The following is a 7,044-nucleotide window of genomic DNA, read 5'->3' on the forward strand; positions in this document are numbered from 1 at the left end:
ATAGAATAGATATGTACAAGTGAAATAAATAAATAGAGTAACAAATATGTACAAACATATATACATATATACAGGTGCTGTGGGGAAGGGAAGGAGGTAAGATGGGGGGGGATGGAGAGGGGGACGAGGGGCATGGACTGTGTCCACCCTGATTTGCTTGTATCTACCCCAGTGCTTAGTATAGTTTCTGGAACTAAGTGCTTAACAAATGGCGTTAAAAAAAAAAGGAAGGGTGACTTTCTACTGTAATTGAAGAAGTAGAAATCACTGCTCTGGACCTCATCTCCTCTTCCTAATGATAAATGTAGTATTATGTGCGTGTTATGTGCCAAGCACTATACTAAACACACTGGGATAGATACAAGATAATTTGGCTGGGCACAGTCCCTGTCCCACATGGGGCTGCTTTAGGAGAAGCAGAGTGGTGTAGTGGATAGAGCATTGGTCTGGGTGTAGAAGGTCCTGAGTTCTAATGCCGGCTCCACCGCTTGCCTGTTGTATGACCTTGGGCAAGTCACTTCACTTCTCTGGGCCTCAGTTACTGCATCTGTAAAATGGGGACCGAGACTGTGAGTCTCACGTGGGACAGGGACTGTGCCCAACCAGACTTGCTTGTATCCACCCCAGCTGCTTAGCATAGTGCCTGGCACATAGTAAGTGCTTAACAAATTCCATAATAATAATTACGGTTATGGGGCTCACAATCTAAGAAGGAAGTAGAACAGATATGGAGCCTTCACTCTGCCGATCAATCAATAAGGACCCTTGACTAATTAACTGAGGAAACTGAGGCACAGAGATGGTAAGTGACTTGCCCAAGGTCACACAGCAGGCAAGTAGTGGATCTGGGATTCAAAGCCAGGTCCTCTGCTTCCCAAGCTCTCTGCTCGTGTTTTATGTTCCCATGAAGGAAACTCAGCTATACGTCTCTCATCTCATCTGAGCTGATGTGGTTTTCTCTCAACCATCTCTGTCAAACAAGACCTCAACCCTACTTCAAAATGCAACTAAAAACTGAACCATATCAAGGTAACTCTTCCTCACTTTCTGAAGCATTCCATCTTGGTTATTTTTAATAGTTATGGTATTTGTTGGCACTTATCATGTTCCAAGCATTTTTCTCAGTGCTGGGGTAAATACAAGATCACTTTGTTTCAACAGAATGGACTTTTTCCACTCTTCCCCAACAAAGTGCTCACTGAACTATCTGTTTTGGGGGCAGAACCTTTGATTTATGAGTTTTAAATACTTTCTGAAAAAAAAAAGAACTGAGAATTTTGGGGAAGAGTAAGCTGCTCTGCCACAATTGTGATTGATTGTGGTTTGTTGTTTGCAATAACAGAACCATTTGCAATTGGAAGAAATCATACAGAAATGGCCCCCCAAAAAAAGAAATTGGAAGGGCAGGATGAGTTAGCGGAAAGTCTTAAAATCAAGAAAGAGAACAGAGATAATATACTATGAGATAAATGAGTGATACACTGAAGATTGAAAAACTCTTCAGCTTTGCTAATGCAACCCTTTGACACAAAAGAATGAACCCTTCCAGACTCTGTCTAAGCCAATCTGAAAATGAGCCCGGGACATCAAAAGCAAGACTTTAAGAACTTCCAGCTTTTCCTTGATAAAGTCTTCTCATAGTGTCACTGTTAGTTTAAAGATGCTTTCATTTTAAACAGGACTGATGAATCACAACCTAAAATACATTGACCATTCTGAAAATATTCCGGAGTGACTTACACAATTTGAAGACATTATGTCTTATAGGTTATTCTTTGGTTGCTGAATGTTGACTCACTTGATTGCCCTTTTAGATTCTCCTGTCCACAAATCTCGGGCACACGGACCACCCCTAATATAACTGACTTCTGCCTCTGCCACTGTTTGATGCCTGTTTAGGTTGGAGCGAGAATTGAGGTCACTCACAAGGTGTCAGCCGAGTAAGGGATGGTGACCTGGTCTTCCTCTTGATCAACACTGTGAAAGAACAAAGAGAAATGTTTCTCCTCCATTACATTCATTCAATCGTATTTATTGAGCTCTTACTGTGTGCAGAGCACTGTGCTAAGTGCTTGGGAAGTACAACTAATGCTGCATTCATTTGATGAGAGAACATAGGAGAGAAGGTACCCAGAAAGGACAAAACTCGAGGACTAAAGCAAACCTAAAAACAAACCTGGGTTACACATTCTTTGTAATTTGGAATTTCTACTAATTCCAGAGTTTAGGACTCTCTCCAAAGAAATTTCTGCTGCTAGCACCTGCCTTTGGGGACAAGTAGATTCTTTAGATTAGTTAAATGCAGAGCTCATGAAAGTAAGTAGAGTGTCAGCTCTTGAGCGAGACTTTCTTGGAGATTGTGATACTATTCTAACTATGTTAATAAAGTGGTATTTAATAAGCTTTTACTATGTGCCAAGCACTCACTGTATTAAATGACAAGGCAGATACATGATAATCAGATTGAACAATGTCCCTCTCCCACCTCACAGTACATAGATGGTAGGGAGAACAGGTATTTTATGCCCATTCTACAGATGAGGAAGCTGAGGGACAGAGAGTTAAAATGACTTGCCCCAGGTGACACAGAAGGCATGTGACGAGTGGGGACTAGAATCCAGGCCTCCAGATTCACCAGTAATGGGAGATGTAAGTAAGAATATCCTGGGGTACCGCCGATATGTCATCCTTCCTTAGAAAGTTAAAGTGATCTGAGAAAGTGTGGTTAGAGCATCAGAATGCAGATTCAGTGTTTGTCTATCCCAGTTCTATTGACACTATCTGTTCTATGATGATGGGTTTTTTATAGTATTTCTAAAGCACTAACTATATAATAATAATAACTATTATGGTATGGTATTATTGTGGTATTTGAAAGTGTTTATTATGTGCCACTGTAATAATAATAATAATAATCATGGCATTTGTTAAGTACTTACCATGTGCAAAGCACTGTTCTAAGTGCTGGGGAGGATACAAGGTGATCAGATTGTCCCACGTGGGGCTCACAGTCTTAATCCCCATTTAACAGATGAAGTAACAGAGGCACAGAGAAGTTAAGTGACTTGCCCAGTGTCACAAAGCTGACCATTGGCGGAGCCAGGATTTGAACCCATGACCTCTGACTCCCAAACCCGTGCTCTTTCCACTGAGCCATGCTGCTTCTGGGGTAGATACAAGTTAACCAGGTTAGACACAGTCCATGTCCCACATGGGGCTCACAGTCTTAATCTCCATTTAACAGATGAGGGACTGAGGCACAGAGAAGTGAAGTGACTTGCCCAAGGTCACACAGCAGTCAAGTGGTAAAGCCGGGATTAAAACCCAGGTCCTTCTAACTCCCAGGTCCTTGCTCTATCCACCAGGCCATGCTGCTTCTCAGGATTGGTGTTATGTTTTTCAAAGAGGAAGTGAAATAAACCAATTAGTCACTCTTTCATGTCTTTTTTAGGGGCCAATAGGTGCAGGTTTGGTTATGCTGAAAAGACGGAATTCATATTTACAGTAATACCATGTATTTTTAGAGATAGTTCACCCAGACTTTGAGATAGAAACGTAAAACTTTTCAAGTTTCTATTTTGAACAGGAGAAGCAGCGTGGCTCAGTGGAAAGAGCCCGGGCTTTGGAGTCAGAGGTCATGTGTTCAAATTCCGGCTCTGCCAGTTGTCAGCTGTGTGACTTTGGGCAAGTCACTTCACTTCTCTGGGCCTCAGTTCCCTCATCTGTTAAATGGGGATGAAGACTGTGAGCCCCCCGTGGGACAACCTGATCACCTTGTAACCTCCACAGTGCTTAGAACCGTGCTTTGCACATAGTAAGTGCTTAATAAATGCCATAATTAAACAATTTTTTTTCACGTGAAGCCAAACGAGGTTCACTTTTTCACTGAAACTTGAAAAGTTGATTAGATAATTTGAATAAGCTCTTAAAACATGGATATACCCATAGAACCTGGCACCCCAGGTTCTCCTCCATCCTTGGGTGGCGTCCTTGCAGAAACCCAAGCTATGAAAAATATGTGTGCCATACCCAGAGTCTATTGCCACACACATATATAAGTGCAAATGAGAAGCAACATAGTCTAGTGGAAAGAACACAGATAACTGGGAGTCAAGAGTTAAGGCCCTAGGTTTTAATCCCCAAATCCACCTCTTGCCTGCTATATGACTTCGGTTAAGTCATTTAAGCACTCTGTGTTTTAGTCTCTCATCTGTAAAATGGGGATAAAATACCTCTTCTCCCTCCCTTTAAAACTGGAAGTCCCATATTGGTCAGGGTCTTTGTCCGATCTGATTTGCATTGTATCTGCCCCAGCATTTAGCACAGTGCTTGGTTCATAGTAAAAAGCTTAAATATTATTACTAGGATTATTAGGATTAAGATTTGTGATTATTACTAAGTTGTTTCTTTCAACACTATGGAGCGCTGTAACCAAACAGACTCAAGTTGACCGATGAACATTCCCTGATTCCCTAAAAAAGTGTTTTTTCCTACATGGGTAGTGAAAGGACTCATCCTGATAGAACTGAGTGCTTCCTGTCATGACACTGTTAAAGCCTTTACTTTCACTAGAGGAGTGATTCAAATAGGAATAGTTGTATTGTGTGGTTTATCATAATACCTCATCCCATGACATCTTCGAGGTTATTTAAAAAAAAAAGAACCATCACTCAATCATTTTTGTAATGAAACAAAGAATGAAATCAATTTACCTGCAAAGGGTTCCTTACATTTCTTCCCATAATTTCCAGGTTAAAAAAGTTTGCAGTGTAAGCCTCGCTCTTCAGGGACATGATTTTAAAGAAAGGAAGTCTGTATTTAGGAAGGAGGTAGCACTTGACTGGATTCTGAAAGTGGCATCATCTGGGTGGCAAGAAGGTGGTTGAGGAGACAGAGTAAGAGGAGGGTGAGAAGGAGGAGGAGGCGAGGAAGAGAAAGTAGGGAAAGCAAATCCCATTGCTATATCAATATTCAATAGGAGTGGTATTAGTTAAACACTTAATGTATGCCAAGCACTCTACTAAGTACTGGGGGAGGTTCCAGATAATGAAGTCAGACACTATCTTTGTAGCATATGGGGCTCAAAGTCCAAGTAGGAGGGAGAACAGGTATTGAATCCACATTTTGCAGATAAGGAAATTGAGGCCCAGAGATGTTAAGTGACTTGCCCAGGGTCTCACAGGTGGTAAGTGGTGGAGCTGGGATTAGAACCCAGGTCCTCTGATTTCCAGGCCCTTGGTCTTTCCACTAGGTCATGCTGCTTCAGAATCTGTGATCTGTGCCTCTCCCTATTTAGAAAAAAAAGTAAAGCACTTAGTAATAATAATAATAATAATAATAATAATAATGATGATGATGGAATTTTTAAGTGCTTATTTTGTGCAAAACACTATTCTAAGCACTGGGGAGGTTACAAGTTGATCAGGTTGTCCCACGGTGGGGGTGGCTCAAAGTCTTAATCCCCATTTTACAGATGAGGTAACCGAGGCACAGAGAAGTTAAGTGACTTGACCAAAGTCACACAGCTGACAAGTGGTGCCAGGATAATAATAATAATGATGGTATTTGTTAAGCGCTTACTATGTGCAAAACACTGTTCTAAGCACTGGGGTGATACAAGGTGATCAGGTTGCCCCACGTGGGGTTCACAGTCTTAATCCCCATTTTACAAATAAGGTAACTGAGGCCCAGGGCAGTTAAGTGACTTGCCCAAAGTCACTTCCACTGAGCCATGCTGCTTGGAAACTAAAGAAATGAAAGAGGAAAAGGATAGGAATAGCTTAGGAGATTTGGGGCAGGATGGAGTGCTTCATCATAAATGAAGGAACAACCTTGGTCCAATCATGGATAGATTTCCTCACTACTCAAGAAACTCCAGTGGTTGCCCATCCACCTCTGCATCAAACAAAAACTCCTCACTACTGGCTTTAAAGCACTTAATCACGTTGCCCCCTTCTTCCTCAGCTCGTAACTCTCCCACTACAACCCAGCCCGCACACTTCATTCCTCTAATGCTAACCTTCTAACTGTACCTCGATCTCCTCCAACTCACCGCCAACCTCTCGCCCACATCCTACCTCTGGTCTGGGGTATTCTCCCCCCCTCATTTACTTTCTTCGAGCTTTCTCTAATGGTAAGCTCACTGTGGGCAGGGAATGTGTCTGTTATATTGTACTCTCCCAAGTGCTTAGTACAGTGCTCTGCCCACCTTAAGCGCTCAATAAATATCATTAAAACTAATATCGAACAGTCACCCACTCTACCAATCTTCAAAGCCTTCCTAAAATTGTTGCCAATTTGTACTTCCCAAACGCTTAGTACAGTGCTCTGCACATAGTAAGCGCTCAATAAATACGATTGATGGTTGATGATGATGATAAAAATCATATCTCCTCCAAGAAGCCTACCCTAACTAACCTCTCATTTTCCCAACCTATTCCCCCTCCCATCTGCAATTCCCTATATCCATGGTTCTGTACCCTTTAAGCAGTTTAATGATAATCACCCCACCTCCATCCCCACAGTGTTTACATGCATTATCCTTAAACTCTGCTATTTCCTCTATCAATAGTTTATTTTAATGTCTCTCTCCCCCACTAATAATAATAATGATGATGATGGTATTTTTTAAGTGCTTACTATGTGTCAAGTACTGTACTAAATTCTGGGGTGAATACAAGCAAATCGGGTTGGGCCCAGTCCCTGCCCCACACGGGGCTCACAGTCTCAATTCCCCATTTTACAGTTGAGGTAACCAAGGCACAAAAAGTTAAGTGACTTGCCCAAGGTCACACACCAGACATGTAGCGGGGCCGGGATTAGAACCCACGCTACGCCGTGCTGCTTCTCAAGCACTAGGGTGCAAGCTCCTTGAAGGCAGGGATAGGGTCTACTAATTCTATTGTGTTATTCTTTTCTTGAGCTCTGCACAGAGTATACGCTCAATAAATGCCATAGATTCATTGAGTATCCACTTCCTCTTGAAAGAAGGAAAATATTCTGTTTTTTTTACTGGTGGATACATAGAGTGTGCTTCCCTTTTCC

The sequence above is a fragment of the Tachyglossus aculeatus genome, chromosome 2 (genome assembly GCF_015852505.1).
Source record: "Tachyglossus aculeatus isolate mTacAcu1 chromosome 2, mTacAcu1.pri, whole genome shotgun sequence".
Lineage (NCBI taxonomy): Eukaryota > Metazoa > Chordata > Mammalia > Monotremata > Tachyglossidae > Tachyglossus > Tachyglossus aculeatus.